Source organism: Equus asinus, chromosome 17, assembly GCF_041296235.1.
Source record: "Equus asinus isolate D_3611 breed Donkey chromosome 17, EquAss-T2T_v2, whole genome shotgun sequence".
Classification (NCBI taxonomy): domain Eukaryota; kingdom Metazoa; phylum Chordata; class Mammalia; order Perissodactyla; family Equidae; genus Equus; species Equus asinus.
Genome location: NC_091806.1, coordinates 32,797,391 through 32,821,569, shown reverse-complemented (window position 1 = coordinate 32,821,569; position 24,179 = coordinate 32,797,391). Strand labels below are relative to the sequence as shown.

Genomic DNA, 24,179 nt, shown 5'->3' with positions numbered 1-24,179 from the left:
TCAATACAGACTTACTTGATGTATAAATCATTTACAGAGAGTTTTTCATAAGTCCCTGCCATAAGTCCCTGTGGAAAGGCCCTCTGGAGAATACAAACAAATGTAAGATGATAAGATGCAATTCCTACTTCAACCAAGCAAATCCTCCTATATATATGGTGACTGATGTAATTCACTTTGAGTTTGATGACTCGGTGTTCAATAACTTTATTGGCAGGAAGTTTTCCTATACTCTATGGAACATGAATGGATCAGGGCACATTTCTTCTCAGTCTCAATGGTTGGAGTTGGTTCTTTGAATGCCGTGGCCCACAGAGGAATAGCCAATGTTTGCCAAACACAAGCTGCAAGAAAGGCATGGTGTGAGGTCTCCGATGGAACCAGGAAATTTACAACATTGCTCTTCCTTCAGGAGCAGCTTGCAAACGGTGCAGTGGAACAAGGCACACAATTCTAGATAAATGACTATTCAAGGCATTTATGGTAATTGACAAGTAAATGGTATAGAAAATAATGATTGGACCTCTCCAGAGATGAGAAAGAATCCCATGGACAGGAAAAGCTCCCTGGAGGAGGTAGAACTTGAGCCAGGCTGTGAAGGAATAATGTAGAAGGAGTCTGTTATTCCAAGATAGAAGACTTAGCTTCTGGTCAAAACTCTAGCACTTGCCGGCTGTGAGAATGGAAAAGCCATTTCTGTATGAGCCAATTTCCTCATCATCAAAGTGGAATAACAGCAGTAGTTACACCTTCCTCAAGGGTGTTGTAAGGGTCAAATGAGACAATGGGCAGCAAAGCATTTTTAAAATTGCTACCTTCTTTCTAACATTCGTATTGGTGCTGGTAATTATATTACAAGCAGAGCTAGATGAGGAGTTCCTGACTAACAGAGACACACTTGAACTGAGGTATGGAGATGGGATTGCACATGGCAGGAGCTTCTGTTGGCAAGAGCTTGTAAGAAAGGTAAACCACTCAGATTAGAAATCAGTGAACCACCAACTCCTCAGTTCATTACTTTTATGGTAATTAGGACTCGTTCTCATCAATGGATGAAGAGCCTGTACCTATGAGAGCAATTGTGGTCCTATAGAGATGTCATGCTTATAGAGAGACTTCTGTAGGATCCCACCACTCAACTATCCAGATCCAAGGCAAGAATCCTACCTCCTGTTTATAACATAGAATTTCTCAGTTGTTGGTCTGTGTAGTGGGATAAGATATTTGTAGCATATTTAACCAGCAAAAAGTTAGTGTATACGCATGTATGACATATATATATATATATATGTTTTTTCATATATATATATATATTTTTAAAAACTTGCTACAAATAAATGAGAGAAAGACAGATGACTCAATAGAAAAACACAAAATTTAACCAGACTATTGTTGATGTTAATTTGGCTTATTTCTAGTCTGAGGGTAATGATGAACAATGCTGAGGTGAATATTTTGGTCATGTACCTCAGTGCACATATGCATTCAGCTCTCTTGGGTATATATATCTGAAGGTGGAAGGGTTGAATTGTAGGTTATATACATTTTCGACTTTACTAAATAATGTGACACTCTTTTCCAAAGTGGTTGTACTTCCATCCATCAACAGTGTGTGAGAGTTCCCACTGCCAACGCTTGCTATTACTGGGCTTTTAAATTATGCTGATTTGGAGAGAGGCTCATGTTTTTTATTGGTGTCTTAACTTGCATTTCCCTGATTAGTGATGAAACTAAACACACTTTTGTGTTTTTTCCTAAGTGTTTCAGCTATTTTTCTATTGTTGTATAAAAATAAAGCAAAACCACTAACAGTTACAAAGAGAATGTGTGGGAGTGAATATATGGAGGCCTCTGCTCTATTCCTGTCTTGGATACTTGGATGATGGACACATTGGTGTTTGCTTTGTAACTATTATTAAACTCAACCTAGATGTCTTATGTACTTTTTTAGTATGTGTGTGTGTATTTATATATATACACACACACACATACATATACATATATATCTATATATATCAGAGTGAATATATATATCACATTAAAATGTTTAAAAAGGTAAATCAAATATAGCTCCTGTATTCAGAGTTTATATAAATTTCTATTATGCACTCTTCTGTATAAGATGTATTTCACACTACAAATGTTAAAAAAAAAGATATATCCAACAGAGCTCCTATATTTAAGAGACACTCCTGCAAGGACTGTAGAGTGAATAATAGACAAGCCCTCAGCCTCAAGAAATTGAGATAGAGTAGAAACGTAAGATGTTAAAAGATCAGGGGAAAGAAAACCCCTCAATAATACAAGAGAAGTCCATAAGAATTTCAACTAGTAAATCAGTAGGAAAATGAATAATGCATATATGTAACTTTAATTGTATGTAGAAAAGGGTAAAAATCAACAGGAGACATATATAAAATGCTATGATAGAATAGAGAAAGAATAGATCCTGAAAGGGGGAGGAATTGAAGAAAATAACATTTGCCCTGGACAAGATAGGTAGATACAGTGACAGGGGAAGAATGCTATACAGATCTATTTGGCCAACAGTCTTCTGTTTGCCTGTAGTGTAATATTCATGAAGAGAAATAATGGAAAATAAGTTTGGAATCCTATAACTTGGTGTCCAACTTGTTGGGTATTCTCTTTCAGTTTGAGATTTTCAAATTTAAACTACAGATTCAAACTCCAGAGCTAAAGGCAGAATCCCAAGTATTGTAGGAGAACATTTAGAACAGTTCTGCTTATGTATCCATGTTAAAGTAAAACATTTGTTTGTTTCATGCAAATTATTCAGAATTTTATGTGTGAGCACATATCCACCTAAAAAGTTATTTAAGCACCTGTTGTAGCAGACATTGGTCAGATTTTGATGTATCTAGAATCCATTTTACTTCTTAAAGTCATTCTAAATTCCTTGGAGACTGATCTCATAATCATTGGGTTGATGGGAGAAGAATTGCCTGTGCCTGCCCAAGTCTATGGAAGCCACGGTGAGGAGAATCCTTCATTCTCTGCCCCTATAGAGAAATCCCTAAGGAGAAAAGCATTCAGGTACATAGAGGGGCAGTCATGAGTCCTTAGCTCAGCCAATAACAAGTTCCCATGCTCCCAAATTTGAATCTGAAGCATATGATGCAAAGACATCATGAAGGCTTGGAGCTCATTTGCCCTAGTGATGGGATTCTGGTTGGGCCATTCCAGACAGGAGATGGTTTCTTTGCCACTAGCTTCTGTTCCTTAGCCCTCTGAAATGCACTTGGTTCCTGCCTTTTGCCCAGTTTCCCTTTGATTCTGTGAACTTTTGGATATCCTTTCAGTTACCTCCTTTTTTCTCTTTAGCCTGAGTTGGTCTCTGTAATAAAACATAACTGATATCTCAAGCACAAAAAAAAAAAAAAACCACCCCTGCAGGGACTGTAGAGTGAACAATAGTCAAGTCCTCAGCCTCAAGAAATTGAAAGATAGAGTAGAAATGTAAAATGTTAAAAGAGCAGGGGGAAGAAAACCCCTCAATAATACAAGAGAAGTCCATAAACATTTCAACTAGCAAATCAGTAGGAAAATGAATAATGCAGAGAAAGTATTGTTACAAAATTTAACTTACTTCAGAAAGTGAAGAGATTACCAAACCATACATTTTGTAATCATTTTTCCTTGCTAACAGTGCTGATAAAGATCTGGAGTTATTGGCACATAGAGATGAAAGAGACCTAAGGGCTATTTTTGTTCCACTGTTGCATGCTGCGTGTTACAGACAAGGCAGCTGAGGCCTTGGGAGGGGAAGTGGCCTCTGAAATTCTCACATCCAGGAAGTGCCTGAGACAGGTCTTTCACCACTGCAGACCACTGCATATACCACAGTTGCCCTGGCTGCTAGCCACAACCCATTTCGTGCTTGCGAGCACCCACTTAATTTGCTTCTCCCTGAGTGTTTCTGATAGTGACACCCTTTGACCTTACAAACACATTACTGCTTCTCTCTCCAGATAATGGTCACTTTATACCTGAATGACGTGTGGACCTGGTTACAGCTGGAGAGAAAGTCATATCCAAGAGCCAAGTTAATTGCAGCAACCTCTTCTCTTTAGGTCCCTACTTAGCCACTCATCACATTTCCCCTCTTCAAATCCAAGCATCTCTTATGTCAATAACAGTGTCTCCCATAGAAGATGCCATGATGAGCTTCCCGGACATCATAGCTGAACTCCCTCCAGAAATCATCTTCAGCTGAAAGGAGCCACCTCACTCAAGGTTACAACCCCTCCCCCAGGTAACCTGCATCCAAGACTTGTCAGTGAGGGATATGAAGGCCTGGCCTCCTTGTCTTGTCTCCTTGAGACAGGTTCTGAGGGCCATCCCAGCTCCAGAGTTCTGAGGGATTGGCTGAGGCTGTTGTTGTGACTGCATCATAGCCCTACTTCTCACTCTGTCTGATCCTGCTGCCACCTCTCCCTCACAGGAGCTGTTCCCAAGACTATTCCTCAGTGAGCCACCTGCATGCAAATATCAGTCTCTTATATCCCAGCAAATATGATCTAAGTCACGTCACCCCCTCTCAATTCTATGAGAAATTCTGCTGGCCAAATAATATGTTTTACTTATTTTAGTATTGTGATTTGTGTTGCTAACAATCTTAGAGATAAAATCTTAAATCTTCAGACTTGTTTTCTGAAGTAGGCAGAAAAGAATAGCCCTGAGGTAGTGCACACAACATTCATATTCCCTAGAGGTGTACAGAGTCTTAGAGGCTACCTCCTACCTTCCCCAAATATTTCCTGAGGGTTTCCTATATGCTAGGAGCTCTGCTGGGCACTGCCACTTCGGTTTCTCACAATTAGTCTCTTAATATTTAATTTATTGTCCTAGTTTTATAGTTGATAAAACAAAGGCTCAGGTATTACTGAAGGTCAATTAGCTGGAAAAGTGTCACCATTTTCCACTAAGTGATAGTGGTTTGAGAACAGGCAGTCTGTCATCTTCACCTTTATATCCATAGCGCCCAGCTTTGTACCTGGCACATAGCAGGTATTCAATGTTCTTATTGAATGGATGAATGATTGCACATCCAAAGAAAGGGAATTATGATTTCACTGAGCACCTTTATCATGCCAGATATGTTTTCTATATTTTAATGTACATTATCTCCTAAAAATTCACAACAAATCTGTGAGGGGTGTATAAAATTTCCCATTTTACAGATGGTAAACTGAGGCTCAGATACATAGGTGCTAAGTGGTCAAATCGGGATTCTAATCCACTCTGTTTTTTGACTCTACAGGCCTTCTACTGTATCTTGACCTCCCACCATCTCCTGTTTCTCAGATGAAGAAACCAAGGCACAAAAGCTTTAAGTGGCTCTACTTAAGTCATATTGCCAGAAGTGGCAGCGCTAAGGCTAGATCCCAGAACCCCAGATGTTTCATGTCCCACTCCACAACATGAACTAGCTCTCCTGCTCAGTGTGCTCAGAATCAGCTGGACTCTGGCTGCCTTTTCCAAACGGGATCAGTGGAATGACATTCTCACTTAGATCGCAGAACTCCTCACCAAATATAAAACTGAAAATGTAGGCCACCTGCCCATGTGATTGTATTTCATAACTCAGAACTAACAATAGCTTTCAGCTTGCTTGGCCTGTTTATAACATATTAAAAACTTATATTCAAATTCATTCGCCTCTTGGATTAATGTCAAGATTATGGCTTTCCAGGTTTCTTTCTCTCCCTGTCTCTCTCTCACCCAGCAGGGCGTGGATTATGCTTGTCCAAGTTATTTTCCCCATGAATTACTGACTGCTTATTTTCAAAGATGAATTTCATGACCTTATTCTCTTTTCTGTACCTGCAGAATTCATTTTGGGAGGCAGAAGAGAGAAGCAGTTAAGAGAGCAAGTTCTAGAGCCAGATGGGGGTTAAGGCTGTGTCTTCTTGGGCAAGGCATGAAACCTGTGTCTTAGTTTCCTGATCAGTGAAATGGAAGCAAATAGTGCCTACTTCCTAGGATTGTTGTGAGGATTAAACAAAATAATTCATGGCCAGCGTTTAGCTCAGTTTCTGCCACAGAGAGAGTACACAAATAGGATAACTGAAAACAAAAATCAACAAAACGAAAAATCACCACCACCTATCATGACCAATTTGTCCCAGTTTACCTAGAGCTTTCTGAATTTAGCACTGAAATCCCAAGTCCCAGGAAACCCCTCAGTCCCGGGCAAATTGGAACAGTTGGTTACTCTATTCCCTATTGATGAAACCAAGAAAAGGTTTCGAGTTATTCACTTGTTCATGAAGTATTTATTGATAACTCATACATTTCAGACATCTAGATAGCCAAAGGACAAAAATGAGTCCTTACAGAATGCTCAAGCTAACGAGAGAGTCATGAAAATGGGTAAATTGCATATGGCTCTCCTGAGAGTCGGCACAAAATGTTCAGAGAGTATAACTCTGAAATGCACTGCTCCCAGGAGGACACTTTGTAGGAATTTCATGGACTAGACACTTCTGTCTAATAAAAAATATTTTTCCCAAACACTACTGCTATGGGGAGGTAATAGGTTTATATAGGAAAAAGCATTTCCATGAACAAGTAAATGAAACAGCTGTTTTTTACTGTAGGACTTCTCAGTGTCTTTAATAGGCTAATGAGCATTTGACTCTCTAGGATGGGGGTGTTTTAAATATTTTTTTCCAAACCTTTAAAATTTTTTGATAACATGGACTTATGTTTAGGACTTATGGAATGATACCAGCATTCCACAAAACTTTGACAGAAAGAAAATCTTGGTGGTTATCTGGCATTAAATGTAGAAAGCTCAGACTAGGGAGAAAGGCACCAAATTCTGGCTCCTTGTAAATAGAGCAGCAATGCTTCAGTCATAATAGTCTGAACTGTGGTTCTTAACCTTTTTGGGGTTCATGAACCTCTTTTGGAATTTGAGGACCACATAATACACAGAGGATCAAAAACTCCAATCTAGAGGCTTGATCTTTGCAGAGCACACTGGAAAGATGCTATGTCTCCTTAGAAATTGAAAAATTTTGCTCTTTAAGAGAATTTTGAGCCTTCATATCAGCAGAAATGGAAAAGACCTCTGCAAAGACTGAAGTAAATTCTGACACAAGACAGAAATATTCAAGTGTAGACTAGAGTAAAGGATAGTGTGGAATGTACAAAAGCAGTACGTAGACAAAATAATAGTCATCACTTTGATATATTGAGTGCTAGCTATTACATGCATTACTTTATTTAATCAGGAGGTAGTTTATCATGGTAGTTTAGGCTGTGGGTTCTGAAATCAGACATCCCAGTTTTGAACATTCTTTTCACCATTTACTGGTGATGCAACTCTGGGGAAATTAATAAAATCTCTCTTAGTCTTAGAATTCCCATCTATAAAATGACAATCATAGTTGCATCTTTTTCTTAAGACTTACAGAAATTACGTGACAGAATTCTTCCAGCCTAGTGCCTAGCTCAGTAGACATTAGCTATTATAATTATTAATATTTTTATTAGGCGAGTACTATCATCATCTATATTTCATAGAAGAAGTAACTGAGGACAAGAGTGATCTCTAGTAAATTAATCCTATCAACCACACTCGCCTCAGAGATAACCATAATTCATTAGTGAGGAGGAACTAGAAAGCAGTGTCATATTTCAGCCATATTTTTTCCTCAGAAGGAATATTTAAATAGAACAAAGTAATGTAATTATCTCCTTCTAAGTTATTTTTATCTGAATCGCCACTTACCTATGTGAATCCTATTTATATCTTTGTGAATCACATGTTTATCTATAGGAATCATATCCACAAGTGTGTGGGTTCTCTCCTTGAGTCAGATGTGACTTAAGGGTATCTCTACACTTTGGGGACACTCAGAGTTGTTCTTAACAAGAGTTATATAACCTTAGGATACTCTCTTCCGATTTAAGAGGCTTTCTTGTGTTTCTAGGACTTGATGCTGATGTCATTCCTCACGGGCTTAGGCTTCCTCTGATCTCTCTTCTGTTCAGTCTACATGGCAGAAGCAAAAAAGAGAGTGAGTGAGAGAAAAAGAGAGAAAGAGAGAGAGTGAAAGGAGGATGAGAGAGAGAGAGAGACAGAGACGGAGAGACAGAAAGAAGGAAGGGAGCCGCTGAGATATAAATATTTTGTGACTATTTTTTTGAAAACAATTAGTATGAGAACTAGCCTAATAAAAATTTTTAAGTGCACGATACTTTACTGTTAACTATGGTCACTGTGTTGTACAGCAGACCTCTAGAATTCATTCATCTTGTGTAACTGAAACTTTATACCCATTAAACAGCAACTCCCCAATTCCCCCTCCCCCAGGCAACCACTGTTCTACTCACTGTTTCTATGAGTTTGACTGTTTTAGCTATCTTATATAAGTGGAGTCATGCAGTATTTGTCTTGTGACTGGCTTATTTCACTTAGCATAATGTCCTTCCTGTAGTCTCATATGGCAGGATTTAGTTCTTTTTCAAGGTTGAATAATATTCCATTGTATATATATACACCATGTTATCTTTATCCATTCATCTGTTGATGGACATTTGGACTGTTTCCATATCTAGAGTATTGCTTAGAAGCAGAGAATAGAATGGTGATTGCCAGGAGCTGAGGGGAGGGAGAAATGACAAATTGTTTCTCAATGGGTATAAAGTTTCTTTTATGTAAGATAACTTCTAGAGATATGTGTACAATGCAGTACCTATAGTTAGCAATATGGTATTGTTGACTTTAAAATCTATTCAAGATAGATTTCATGCTAAGTATTCCTAAGAAAACAAAACCCACAAAAGAACACAAGCAAATTTTTGGAAGTGATGGTAAATTTAGTGGTGATATTATCATGGGTGTATGCATATGTTCAAACTCATCAAGATGCACATATTAAATGCATGCAATGTTTATGTATCAGTTATACCTCAATAAAACCAAAAAGCAAAAGTAAGATCATGTAAGAGCAGGAGAATAAAGCAGTCTCAGATTTGTCAAGTATTGACTGTGACGAGCCATCACTCTTGGTGCTTTACATTTTTCATTTTATTTAATTTTCATAAAATCTTTCTAAAGTTTATGCTATCCGTCCTATTATTTAAATGTGTAAAATAAAATTTAAAGGCAATGAATGACTTGCTAAACAGCTGGTACAGGCAAATCCAGCATTCAGACTTGCTGTCTGACTTCATAGCTTGTGTTCTTTGCAAATTGCATTCCTCATTTCTTCTAAATGATCATTGCCAGATGAAGGTGTAAGTTCCTTGACATCAGGGAACAGTCCAGTTCATCTCTCCATCTCTTGCATCTAGCCTGAATGAAGAAGATGGTCAGTAAATATTGGAATGAATATGTGCAGTCAGTCGCATGCCAGTCTGAACAATATCAGTTCTCCATTGAAATGCTATGGAGCATTCACTTTGCCATTTGCCCTAATCTACTAATGTCTTCCAAGATATGTATTTTTGGCTGCTTCTGAGGACTTATTTCTCTAGAAGAAACAAACCTCTAATTTAGAAAATGCCTAAGAAATGAAGGAAACTCCCCTAGAATTTGCTGTTGGCTTTTCCTCCTTCTGATAGCATGGACAAACTTCATTGGAGTATGATGATTGTCTGTCTGAGTGGATCCTGTGTTAAGGTATTTCTTTCATATCAACTTTCTGATTTATCTTGGGCTGACTTAGTTCCATTGTTGGGAAAAAAGTTGCTTCTTCTCCCTTATCTGCCATTTGAGCTGCACTCTGTAATTCATTCCATCTTTTTTTTTTTTTTTTGAGAGAGGAATACCGTTTACTCAAAGAATTATACTGTGTGGGTGCTCATGTATTGAGTGTTAAACATGATTGTACGAAAAGTGTGTACTGGACAATTTTTGATGGTGAGGATCACAAATGATTGCTTCTCTTTTATATGCTAGGCAGGGTAATTACAACTCAGAGATGAAGCTAACCTATGGAACTCTGAGATTGAAGCAATCTCCAATATAGGACTTTACTTTTGTGCGGATGGGGAATGTAGGTTCATAAAGTTGAGTTAATCATACTCTTAGTTCATGGCACTCTATTTTAATTGGTATTTGAAAATCCCTCTATTCTATTATTTAACTACTTTCCTCCTTAATTTCAACCAACCCCACCCCTATTTTCTTTGCTGTAAAGGCACTAGCTCTAATATATTTAGACATATGACTTTCCTTGAAAATAATACAGTGTTGATTTACATGTATGATTTAAATTTACTAAAACAACAGTAGCATTAGGTAACACCTCTATCATGTCACATAACTATCTTTTCTTGTGGTAAGAACAATTAAGATCTAGTCTCTTAGCAACTTTGAAGTTTAATAATACAGTCTTGTTGACTATAATCACTATGCTGTGCATTAGATCTCCAGGATTTATTCATCTACTGTGGCAAGTTTGTACCCTTAAACAACATCTCCTCAATTTCCCCTTGCCCCAGCTCCTGCTAACCACCATTTCACTCTCTGTTTTTACAAGTTCACCTTTTTAAAGTTACACATATAAGTGATATCATAAACTATTTGTCTTTCCCTGTATGACTTATCTCATTTAGTGTAATGCCCTCAACTTCTAGCCTTCTTGTGCAAATGGCAGGATTTCTTTCTTAATCATGGCTGAATAATAGTCCATTGTGTATATATACCACATCTTCTTTACTCACTCATCAGTTGACAGACAATTAGGTTGGCTATTGCAATAATGGTGCAATAAACATGAGAGCACATATCTCTTTCATATTCTGTTTTCATTTCTTTTGAATATATACCCAGGAGTGGAATTACTGGATCATAGTTTTATTTAGTTCTATTTTAATTCTATTTATTTCATAGTTCTATTTTTTAACTTTTTATTTTATTGAGGTTGTAACACTTTATAACATTGTAAAATTTCAAGTGTACAGTATTATTTATCAGTCACCATACACATGTGCCCCTTTATCCCTTTTGCCCACCCCCCAACCCCCTTCCCCTCTGGTAACCAATAATCTGTTCTCTTTGTCCATGTATTTGTTAATCTTCCACATAGGAGTGAAAGCATGTGGTTTGTGTCTTTCTCTGTCTGGCTTATTTAACACTACATAATACCCTCAAGGTCCATCCATGTTGTTGTAAATGAGACCATTTTGTCTTTTTCTATGGCTGAATAGCATTTCATTGTATACATATACCACATCTTCTCTATCCAATCATCAGTCAATGTGTACTTGGGTTGCTTCCACATCTTGGCTGTTGTGAATAATGCTGCAATGAACATAGGGATGCATAAGTCTCTTTGAATTGTTGATTTCAAGTTCTTTGGATAAATACCCAGTAGCGGGATAGCTGGGTCGTATGACACTTATATTTTTAATTTTTTGATAAGTCTCCATACTGTTTCTGAATCCATTTCATCGTGCTCACCCCTAGTGGCCTAATTTTTTATCCATCACCATACATATGTGGCCCTTTATTCCTTTTGCCCACCCCCTAACCCCTTCCCCTCTGGTAACCACTAATCTGTTCTCTTTATCCATGTATTTTTTATCTTTCACATATGAGTGAAATATACAGTATTTGTCTTTGTCTGGCTTATTTCATTTAACATCATACACTCAAGGTCCATCCACGTTGTTGCAAATGGGACAATTTTGTTTTTTTTTCATGGCTGAGTAGTATTTAATTGTATATATATATACCACATCTTCTTTATCCACTCATCTGTAGAAGGGCACTTGGGCTGCTTCCACATCTTGGTTATTGTGAATAATGCTGCAATGAACATAGGGGTGCATAAATCTCTTTGGATCATTGGTTTCAAGTTATTTGGATAAATACCCAGTAATGGGATAGCTGGTCATATGACATTTCTATTTTTAATTTTTTGAGAAATCTCCATAGTGTTTTCCATAGTGGCTGCACGAGTTTGCATTCCCACCAGCAGTGTATGAAGATTCCCTTTTCTCTACATCCTCTCCAACATTTGTTATTTTTTGTCTTGGTAGCCATTATGACAGGTATAAGCCACTATCTCATTGTAGTTTTGATTTGCATTTCCCTACTGATTAATGATGTTGAATATCCTCTCATGTGTCTGTTGGCCATCTGTATATCTTCTTTGGAAAAATGTCTGTTCACATCCTCAGCTCATTTCGTGATCTGGTTGTTTGTTTTTTTGTTGTTGAATTGTATGAGTTCTTATACATTTTGGAGATTAATTTCTTGTCAAATAAATGATTTGTAAATATTTTCTCCTAGTTGGTGGGCTGTCTTTTCATTTGTTCATGGTTTCCTTTGCCTTGAAGAAGCTCTTTAGTCTGATGTAGTTACATTTGTTTCTTTTTTCCTTTGTTTCCCTTCCCTGAGTAGACATGGTATTCAAATAGATGCTGCTAAGACCCATGTCAAAGAGCGTACTGCCTGCATGTTCTTCCAGGAGTTACATGGTTTCACCTCTTACCTTCAAGTCTTTAATCCATTTGGAGTTAATTTTTGTATATGGCATAAGATAATGGTCTACTTTTTTTTTTTTTTTTTTTTTGCATATGGCTGTCCAGTTTTCCCAACATAATTTATTGAAGAGACTTTCATTTCTCCATTGTATGTTTTTGGCTCCTTTGTCAAAGATTAGCTGTCTGTAGATGCATGGCTTTATTTCTGGGCTTTTAATTCTGTTCCATTGATCTGTGTGTCTCTTTTTGTACCAGTACCATGCTGTTTTGATTACTATAGCTTTGTAGTATATTTTGAAGTCAGGGATTGTGATGCCTCCAGCTTTGTTCTTTTTTCTCAGCATTGCTTTAGCTATTCAGGGTCTTTTGTTGTTCCATATGAATTCAGGATTCTTTGCTCTCTTTCCATGATGAATGTCATTGGGATTCTGATCGGGATTGCACTGAATCTGTAGGTTGCTTTAAGTAATAAGAACGTTTAAACTATGTTTATTCTTCCAATCCAAGTGCACGGAATATCTTTCCATCTCTTTATTTCATTATCAATTTCTTTCAATAACGTCTTATAGTTTTCATTGTATAGTCTTTCACTTCTTTGGTTAAATTTATTCCTAGATATTTTACTTTTTTTGTTTGTGATTATAAATGCGATTGTATCCTTGAGTTCTCTTTCTGTTAGTTCATTATTAGAGTATAGGAATGCAACTGATTTTTGTAAGCTGATTTTGTACTCTGCAAGTTTTCTGTAGTTGTTGATTGTTTGTAACAATTTTCTTGTGGATTATTTAGTTTTCTATATATAGAATCACGGTGTCTGCAAACAGTGAGAGTTTCACTTCTTCCTTACCAATGTGGATACTTTTTATTTCTTTTTCTTGCCTAATTGCTCTGGCCAAAACCTCCTGTACTATGTTGAATAAGAGTGGCAAGGGTGGGCACCCTTGTCTTGTTCCTGTTCTCATATGGACTACTTTCAGTTTTTCACTGTTGAGTATGATGTTGGATGTGAGTTTGTCATATGTGTCCTTCATTATGTTGAGGTACTTTCCTTCTATACCCACTTTATTGAGAGTTGTTATCATAAATGGATGCTGTAGTTTGTCAAATGCTTTCTCTGCATCTATTGAGATGATTATGTGACTCTTATTCCTCATTTTTTAAATATGGTGTATCACATTGATTGTTTTGCAGGTATTGAACCATCACTGAATGCCTAGTCTAAATCCCATTTGATCATGGTGTATTATCCTTCTAATGTATTGTTGTATCTGGTTTGCCCATATTTTGTTGAGGATTTTTGTGTCTATGTTCATAAACTATATTGGCCTGTAATTTTCCTTCTTAATGTTTTCTTTGTCTGGCTTTGGGATCAGGGTGATGTTGTACTCGTAGAATGAGTTAGGAAGTGTTATGTCTTCTTGAAATTTTTGTAATAGTTTGAGAATGATAGGTATTAAATCTTCTTGAAATGTTTGTTGGAATTTTCCAGAGAAGCCATCTGGTACAGGACTTTTACTTTTGGGGAGGTTTTTTGTTTCTGTTTCAATCTCTTTACTTATGAGTGGTCTATTCAGATTCCCTACTTCTTCTTTATTCAGTTTTGGGAGGTTGTATGAGTCTAAGAATTTATCCATTTCTTCTAGATTGTCTAATTTGTGGTGTATGGTTTTTCATAGTATTCTCTTATAATCCTTTGCATTTCTGTGATATCCACAGTAATTTATCATCTTTCATTCTAATTTTACTTATTTGAGCCTTCTCTCTTTTTTTCTTAGTGAGTCTGGCTAAGGGTTTGTCAATTTTATCTTCTCAAAGAAGAAGCCCTTCCTTCACTGATCCTCTCTACTGCTTTTTTGGCTTCTATTTCATTTACTTCTTCTTTAATTTTCATTATTTCCATCCCTCTGCTGACTTTGTGCTTTGTTCGCTCTTCTTTTTCCAGTTTTGTTAGGTGTAGTTTAAGATTGCTTATTTGAGGTTTTTCTCTTTTGTTAAGGTGGGCCTGTATTGGTATGAATTTCCCTCTTAGGATGGCTTTTGCTGTATCCCATATGAGTTGGTATGGTGTATTTTCATTTTCATTTGTCTCCACATGTTTTTGTTTTCTCCTTTAATTTCTTCATTGGTCCATTTGTTTTTCAGTAGCATGTTGTTTAATCTCCACATATTTGCCACTTTCCAGCTTTTTTCTTAAAGTTGATTTCTAGTTTCATAGCATTACAATTGGAAAAGATGCTTTATATTATTTTGATTTTCTTAAATGTATTGAGGCTTGCCTTGTTTTCCAACATATGGTCTATCTTTGAAAATGTTCCTTGTGCAGTTGTGAAGAAGTCATTTTCTGCTGTTTTTGGATGGAGTTACTATATATATATATATATATTTAGTCCATCTGGTCTAGTTTTTCATTTAATTAAACTATTTCTTTGTTGACTTTCTGTCTGGATGATCTATCCATTGATGTAAGTAGTGTTTTGAGGTCACCTACTGTTATTGCATTACTGTTACTTTCTTCCTTTAAGTCTGTTAATAGTTGCTTTATTTACTTTGGTGCTTCTGTGTTAGGTGTGTATATATTCATGAGTGTTATGTCCTCTTTGTGGAATGCCCCTTTTATCATTGTATTCTGCCCCTCTTTTTCTGTCATTGACTTTTTCTCTTGAAGTCTACTTTGTCTGATATAAGTATGGAAATACTTGTTTTCTTCTGTTTGCCATTTGCTTGGAGTATCATCTTCCATCCCTTCACTCTGAGCCTGTGTTTGTCTTTAGAGCTGAGATGTGTTTCCTCGAAGCAGCATATTGTTGGGTCTTGTTTTTCAATCCAGCCAGCCACTCTGTGTCTTTTGATTGGAGAATTCAACCCATGTACATTTAGAGTGGTTATTGATATATGAGGGCTTAATATGGCCATTTTATCTCTTGTTTTCTGGTTGTTCTGTATGTCCCTTGTTTCTCATCTCCTGTATTTGTGACTGCCATTTCAGTTTGCTGATTTTCTATGATGGTTTTCTATGTATTTTTCATTTGTGTCTCTGTTCTGATTTTTTTGTTTAGTGGTTACCATGAGGTTTGTATAAATTATCTCATAGATGAGATAGTCCATTTTCTGATAGTCTCTTATCTCCTTAGCCTAAGCAGGTTCCATCTCTTTCCACTTCCCTGTCAAAGTTATTGTTGTTGCAACTTATTCCGTTTTGTGTTGTGAGTTTGTGATTAAAATGAAGTGATAATAGTTATTTTTGATGCTTTCCTTCCCTTTATTTTTTATGTCATAATTAAGTGTTTGCTAACCTGTTCTGAGGGAGAGTTGCAATTTTCTGATTTTGTCTGCCTATTTATCTCCTTGCTCAAGGCTTTTTAAATCTTTTGTTTTTTTTTCAGGTTGAAGGCCTTCTTAATCATTTCCTGTAGAAGGCGTCTTGTGGTGATTAACTCCCTCAGCTTTTATTTATCTGGGAAAGTTTTTATTTCTCCATCATATCTTAAGTGTAGTTTCACTGGATAGAATGTTCTTTGCTGAAAGTCTTTGTCTTTCAGTACTCTAAGTATATCATTCCACTCTTTCCTAACCTGTAAGATTTTTGCTGAGAAATCTGCTGAAAGCCTGATAAGTGTTTCTTTGTAGGTTATTTTCTTCTGCCTTGCTGCCTTTAATGCTTTTTCTTTGTCATTGACTTTTGCTGGTTTTACTAATAAACGCCTCTGAGAAGGTCTTTTCACATTGATGTAATTAGGAGTTTTATTGTCTTCATTTCGTTAGGAGTTTTATTGTCTTCCTTTTGTAATTCCAGCTCCTTCCCCAGGTTTTGGAAGCTCTCACCAATTATTTCTTTAAACAAGCTCTCTTCTCGTCTCTCCCTCTCTTCTTCCTCTTGAATACCTATAATCCATATATTGCTTTTCCTAATTGAGTCATATATTTCTCAGAGAATTTCTTCATTTCTTTTTAGTCTTAGTTCTATCTCCTCCTCCACCTGAAGCAGTTCTATGGCTCCATTCTCTAAACTACTAATCCTGTCCTCTGTAATGTTAGCTCTGTTTTTTAAGGATTCTAGATTGTTTTCTATCTCATTCATTGTGTTCTTCATATCTTGAGTTCCTGCTTAGTTTTTTTAGAGTTTCAATATCTTTTGTGAAAAATTCCCTCCATTCATTAATGTCTTTCCTGAGTTCGTTGAACTGGCTTTCTGAGTTTTCTTGTAATTCATTGAGCTTCTTTATGAAAACTTTCTTGAATTCCTTATTTAGATGGTAAATTTCTATGACTTCAGGGTTGGTTTCTGGACACTTGTCATTTCCTTCTGATCTGGAGTGTTAATGTATTTCTTCATGCTATTTGATGGGGTGGACCTTTGCCAGTGCATAGTGGTAGTGTCTGGTTGTGTATTTCACTTGCCATCACTTGAGGCGAAGGAGCTGTGTTTTCTGAGCCTGCCACATCTGCTGGCATTTGTTCCCTCTCTGTTGGAATCTGTGCTGACCAGGCCTGCCTGCATTTGCCTGCTGGCTGCTGCTGTCTCACACATGCAGGTACTGGCACTCTGATGCAGATCCCTTGCCCTGGCTGACAGGCCAAGGTGGTACACCAGGTGAAAGGGGGAAGGGGACACTCTCTTTCCCATGCTTGCTGCATCTCTGCACTCACTGGCAGACCACCTGGGCTGCTCAACTGGGTGGGAGCAGCCCATGGTGACTGAGCTGGGAAGCAGGGGCTGGGAAGCAACTCTGAGAATGAAAACTTTACTGGGGAGGTCTGCCTTTTACCCTATATCCTCTCAGAGTTGCACACTGGCTGTTGTGTGAGTTCCCGTGCCCTGTATCACTGCCACTGAGGAGGGGGAGGAGAGCTGCTTGCCTCTTTCTACTGCTTCTTGGAGGATCCAGTACCCTCACCTTTAAACATATTGCTGTGTGGATCTCTTCAACGTCTATTGTGTGATGTGGATGTCCAATGTTGGTTCATGGGTGTCTTTTTCATTGTACCTTATGGGGTGGTACTGAATGGGATAGTTTTCTTTATTTCTTTTTTCAGATATTTCATTGGTAGTATACAGAAAAGCAACTGATTTCTTTATATGCTGCAACTTTACTGAATTTTTTGATTGGTTTAATGGGTTTTGATTGAGTAATTAGGATTTTCTAAATATGAGATTGTATGTTTCATCCCTTTACTCATAGGTAGTCTGATACTGCAGTGGGTTGAAAGAGTGTAAGTTTCTTCTCTTTACCACTGGACTTTCAAAACTTTTATTTATTTATTTTAAAGATTGGCACCTGAGCTAACATCTGTTGCCAATCTTCTTTTTTTTTTCCTTCTTCTCCCCAAAGCCCCCCCAGTACATAATTGTATATTCTAGCTGTAGGTCCTTCTAGTTGACCTATGTGGGATGCCACCTCAGCATGGCTTGATGAGTGGTGTTAACGGTCCATGCCCAGGATCTGAACCGGTGAAACCCTGGGCCACCAAAGTGGAGCGTGCAAACTTAACTGCTCAGCCATGGGGCCAGCCCAGAACTTTGATTTTTAAAAATCCTTTCCAAAAACGTTATTTCAGATGTCACTAATGTTTTAAAATGAGAAAATTTGTGCCCCACAAGGTTACAAGTTTTGAAATTATTCAATTAGTGAGCAGTGAACATAAATCTTGAAATTAGGTTATCTGATTCCACTTCCAATACTTTTTCCGCTAACTCAGTAATACTGCTATACAATTTGTAAGTTATTGTTGAGTTTTTCTTAACAGAAACCAAGATACTAGTGATTTAACTAAGAAGGCTATTTCTTTTTCACATAAAAGTCTGATCTATTCCAATTAATATGGTGTTATATAAAAAATAATTTTTCCGGTCTTTGTCCTGCATTCCTGTCATGGAGCTTCTAAAACCCTTGGAATTTTCTGATAGGAGTATCTTTGTTATTCGTGAATACCTTGGGTCACGCTTGAGGTTATACTAATGAAATGACTAAGGAAGAAAGGTCAACTTGGGGCTCTGAGCCAGCCTGAATTCCATGGCATGGAAGAGAGCTGGAGCTTGAGTTCAATCACATGGCCAATATTCAACCAATCACGTCTACATAATGTAACCTCAATAAAAACTCTGGGCATTGAAGCTCCATGGAGCTTCCTGTTTGGTGAACACATTCACCTGCCAGAAGAGTGATGTGTCTTGATTGAACAAGGAGAGAGCCCAGAAGCTCAGCATTCAAACTTTAACTTACGTGCAAAATTTATTTCTCTCAGTCTCTTATTTTGGCTGGTCCTGATTTAAATCCTTTATGATAAAACTGTAATCATAAGTATAGTGCTTTCCTGAGTTCTGTGAGTTGTTCTAAGGAATTATCAAACTTGATGGGCTTGTGGAAACCCACAAACTTGTAGCCAGTCCGTCAGAAGTTCAGGTACCCTTCTCTGGATAACACTGCTTCTCTAGTGGGCTCCACACCACCAATAGCAGGAGTAAAAAGGGAGCATGGGACTCTGCATGCTCCTATCAAAGACCTGCACCCTCCCTTTCCCACACCAATCTCATGCCTGGTTGTCACTGTCAACCTGGAGAACTTGGGACAAATCTCATTATTATACTTATATCTCTGTCACTCACCATGAAGCTGAGAATCTCAGATCAACCCTCGACCTCTAGTAAGTCATGTCCATATCTCTTTATATCCTTTTTTCTGACTACAGCTTCCACTCCTGCCCAAATCCTGAGATTGTTCCACTACACTATCTGGATTTTATAGTCCGTCATCAATATAACCCAATATACGCTTAACCTCTCCTCTGAAAGTTCCCTTTACCTACTTAGTCTAACTGAAATCTGTGTCTTGGGGCAGTGCTCCCCTTACAGTCATCTCAAGTGGTGGCAATTTTCATTCTCACTTTCCTTTTAGCACTATATTGCCTCATATTCTTGATTTTGTAACATTATAATACTTTGATTTTTTGTTTTCTCTAAACTCCTATGGTGGTGTTAATTTAGTCTTGTGGATTTAATATATCTGTAGTTTGAGCCATTAGAAACTGCGAATATAGTTCAAATTAATATAATCTCTTTTTTTTTTACTGTTCTATATCTTTCTTTTTAAATTATTTTTAAAATTTTAATTTTTTTTCCGATGTACATCATATTTCAAATTCTGGATACATTACATCATGTTCACCACCCGAACACCAATTATAGTGCATCCCCTCACATGTGACCCTAATCACCCCTTTTGCCCTCCCCCCTCCCCCCTTCCCCAATGGTAACCAACAGTCCAATCTCCAATGCTATGTGTTTTATTTTTGTCATTTTTATCTTCTACTTATGAGTGAGATCATATGGTATTTGACTTTCTCCCTCTGACTTATTTCACTCAGCATAATACCCTCAAGGTCCATCCACGTTGTCACAAATGGCTGGATTTCGTCATTTCTTATGGCTGAGTAGTAGTCCATCGTGTATAAATACCACATCTTCTTTATCCATTCGTCCCTTGATGGGCACCTAGGTTGCTTCCAAGTCTTGGCTATTGTGTATAATGCTGCAATGAACATAGGGGTGCAAGTATTTTTATACTTTTGTGTTTTCAAGTTCTTAGGATAAATACCCAGCAGTGGAATAGCTGGATCATATGGTAGATCTATCCTTAATTTTCTGAGGATACTCCAAACTGCTTTCCATAGTGGCTGCACCAGTTTGCACTGCCACCAGCAGTGAACAAGTGTTCCCTTCTCTCCACACCTTCTCCAACATTTGTTGTTTACTCCCTTGTTAATTATAGCCATTCTGACCAGAGTGAGGTGATACCTCATTGTAGTTTTGAAAATCAATATAATCTGATGAAGCCAGTCCAATTGTTTATGTAACTCTTTACTTGGATAGCCAAAAGGATTTGCAAACTCAGCGTGCCTAATATTCAGTGGTCTCTTGTTATTTCCCAAACATCCGCTTCTTCTATACCATTCCTTGTATCATTATACAAAAAAAAAAATGGAGTCATCATTTTTCCCTCTTTCTCTGATGCCCTATTTTCTTTTTTCCTTTTTTTTTAAAGTGTGCTTTTTTTTTGGTGAGGATGATTGGCCCTGAGCTAACATCTATTGCTAATCTTCCTCTTTTTTTCCTCCCCAAAGCCCAGGTACATAGTTTTATATCCTAGTTGTAGGTCATTCTAGTTCTTCTATGTGGGACGCCACCACAGCATGGCTTGACAAGCAGGGTGTAGGTGCGTGCCCAGGATCTGAACCAGGGAACTTTGGGTACCGAAGTGAAGGGTGTGAACTTAACCCCTTGGCCACAGGACTGGCCCCTGATACCCCATTTTCAATCTATCAGGAAACTCAGTCAACTCTACTTTTGAAGTATAATATATCTGCAATTAGATAATTTCTCATTACCTCTCTCACCAACACCCTGATCCAAGCTAGCATCATCTCTTGCACCAATTCATGAGATTAATGCAAATGATAATGAAATAGGTGCAATCACGGGATCCCAGATTTCATTCTCACATAGAGGCCCTCCTTAACCTCACCTATGATTTGGATCCCTAGATAGAGCCTGTCACTATCTTCAAACAATAAGAATAAGTACGTTTATTGGATGTTTGTTTAGGCAGGCGATATTGTTGGCTCTATTTTACAGATGGGGAAATTGAGGCTCAGACACCTTAGTTAATGTGCAAGATGACTCAGAAAATAAATGAATTCTTACTTGGCATAGCTAGACTGGACACTAAATAGGTAGGCGAGGAATATTGTGTGAAAAATAGATGACGTTATTAAAGGAATATGAGTAGAAAGAATTGTGCACAGAAGAAAATGGAATGAACGAGGATACAGGATATTAAATTTCACACGTATCTGGAATCCTTCTATTACAACATCCCACTAATCCATACATAGACCAATAACTCTGTCCTAGTGATAATGTGTAAAAACTTACAATGCTAGTTTGCATTATCAATCCATTTTGATAATCAGTTCAAAAGAAAACTGATGGCTGACTGATATTGAGCAATACCCGAAATCAGCCATTCAGTTTATGGTGGGGCTAGAAATTGAATCCAGCTGTCCCGAGTCTGGACTCACACTTTTAACTTTTATTCTCTAGCCGTCTTTATTCCTTGTACATGAATTTCTATAAAATCTCATTGTGTAGTAATTACACATTCTATGTATCCTATTATCCTGTGAGATATTGGAGGCTAGAACATGTTATATTAAATGATCTTTCGCTAGCATATAATAATGAGCTTGATACAATGGTTATGATGGCAAAGTGGTGATTGAAATGAAATGAATTGATTCACACTAACATATTTTATCGCATGACTATTTTGCATCAGTGTTTGAAAATCTGATTTGGGAGGCCAAAATATCCTAGTCATTACTGATCCTCTGATTTTGCATGTCACTTTCCTTCCCTGCACTTTAGTTCAATCACTTGTGCAGATAGAAGATTGGGTTATATTATCTTTAAAATCCTTTTAGCTAGAACACTTTTATGTTTCTATCAATAATTAAAAATTGCATTTTGTTGTTATGCCCGTGTTAAATTCAGAGAATACTGATATAAGTTATACATTGGACATGATGGCGCTAAGCACAGTTACTATCCAGATCCTCTTTTCTCATTGCTATAGGGCATTCACATAATCTACAATGACCCCAATGGAGACCAGTTCAGAGGTGGCTGAATTCATTCTTATGGGGATAACTGATGACCCAGAACTGCAGATCCCTCTTTTTATAATGTTCACTCTCATCTACCTCATCACTCTAGTTAGGAACTTGGAGATGATCCTGTTGATCCTACTGGGCTCTCGTCTCCACATTCCCATGTACTTCTTCCTCAGTAGTCCCTCTCTGGTGGACTTTGGTTACTCCACAACTGTTACTCTTAAAATGAAAGCTGGATTCCTTGCAGGCAACAAGGTCATTTCCAACAATGCATGTGCTTCTTGGATGTTCTTTTTAGCAATCTTTCTCATTGTAGAAAATTTTCTCTTGGCCTCAGTGGCCTATGACCACCATGCAGCAGTGTGTAAACCACTACATTGTACCACTATCATGACAACAAAGGTGTGTCCATGTCTAGTCATCAGCTTCTATGTCCTTGGTTTCCTAGAGGCCTCTGTTCACACTGGAGACATGTTTAGTCTCTTTTTCTATAGATTGAATATGGTTTATCACTTGTTCTGTGATGCTCCTCCTCTCCTGACTCTCTCTTGCTCAGACAACTACATCAGTGAGATGATTATATTTGTTTTGGTAGGAATCAATGTCCTCTTTTCTAACTTGGTCATTTTGATCTCCTCCCTGTTTATATTTGTCACCATCTAGAGGATGTCTTCATTTGAAGGATGCCAGAGGCCTTTTCCACCTCTGCTTCCCATCTCACTGCCATCTCTGTCTTCTGTGGAACAGGCATCTTAATGTACTTACAGCCCAGCTCCAGCCATTCCATGGACACAGAAAAAATTGCATCTGTATTCTATGCCATAGTCACTCCCATGCTTAATCTGCTGATCTATAGCTTGAGGAACAAACAGGTCAAGAATGTCTTTAAAAAAGCTGTGGGGAAGGTAGTGTCTTCTATAGGATACATATATAGAATCAACAATAAGACATTCATACAGCTCAGATCCATCTAGGGGAAATGTTAACCTGCTAGACCAACAATTTTGTAAATTCCTGAAGTACTTTTCCCCAGTTCTTTATTAAGTCTATAAAGTGTATGTCTTGACAAATATGAGATCTCAGGAATAATAGCTTAGGAAGAATAAACCACGAATCTAGAATTCTTATTTCAAAATTTCTTCTTAATTACTTTTCATTATTTCATTTGTTTACATAACATCCACACTCCCATATGCATACTTACAGTCACATACATATTCAAATACATTTCCACACACACCTCATTCGTGCAAACCTTGTGTAACTCACACACCCATGAAGAGACAGAAAAATGAGTTCAACAGATAAATGAGATTAGTCTATTTTTATAGTCTAATTTAAAGAAATTATTTTGGTCCATGATAATACATTCTTAAATATGAACATACACTTTTTTAAATTAGAAATAGTCCTTATGTATACGATTTTTAAATTTTATTTTTAAAAACTCTTTGTATGAAAATATTTTATTTTGTCACTTAAAATTGGTGCCAAACACATTGGGCAGAGGTTTGTTACTGATGGTTTTGTTTGTTTTGTTCCTTTTCAATGATAAAAAATGTCATTATGTGGGCATCTTTATATAACTCAATCAATTCGTTATCAAGAATCAACATCTTTATGTGACAATTTTAATAACAGAAGCAGACAAGACTATAAGAAAAGGGAAACAATAAAAGGAAAGCATATTTTAATTCACTGACATAAAAATAACAACATTTCATTTTAAAGTAAAGCTTGACTCTTTGTCTTCAGATAGGACACATTTTGTGCTCTTTCCTTCACGTATACAGTCAGGCCATCAACTTATAGGTCGCTATTCAGACTCAAATTAAGTGTTCACCTGACTGTATTTGCTGGTCTCTAAGAATAATCTAGCCTAGCTTTTTAATTTTGGTATGTTAGAGTGCTAAGAATCATTCAGAGGTATGATAACAATTATAAAAAAAGTCTTTAAAAAAGGAAAACATTATTTTATTGAGTCTAAAGAGGATGTATTTAAATTATCAATACTCTGTATATTGTATTTTCTTTGAATATTTCCT

The 24,179-nt window shown here is 37.2% G+C and overlaps 1 long non-coding RNA gene and 1 pseudogene across 2 annotated transcripts in view; both read left to right on the top strand.

Annotated features, from left to right (window-relative positions):
• The window catches only part of LOC139040471 (uncharacterized), a 45,357-nt gene that overhangs the window by 19,029 nt on the left and 2,149 nt on the right, over positions 1-24,179 (top strand). The window contains exon 3 of one of the 2 annotated variants that reach the window (XR_011494981.1): positions 5,282-5,673. The exons of the other annotated variant lie outside the window; for it this stretch is intronic. This is a non-coding gene — a long non-coding RNA (uncharacterized lncRNA). Of the gene's footprint in view, positions 1-5,281; positions 5,674-24,179 lie in introns of those variants that run through there. 2 annotated transcript variants of the gene reach the window in all.
• On the top strand, positions 22,126-23,108 carry LOC106822153 (olfactory receptor 5B12-like; annotated as a pseudogene).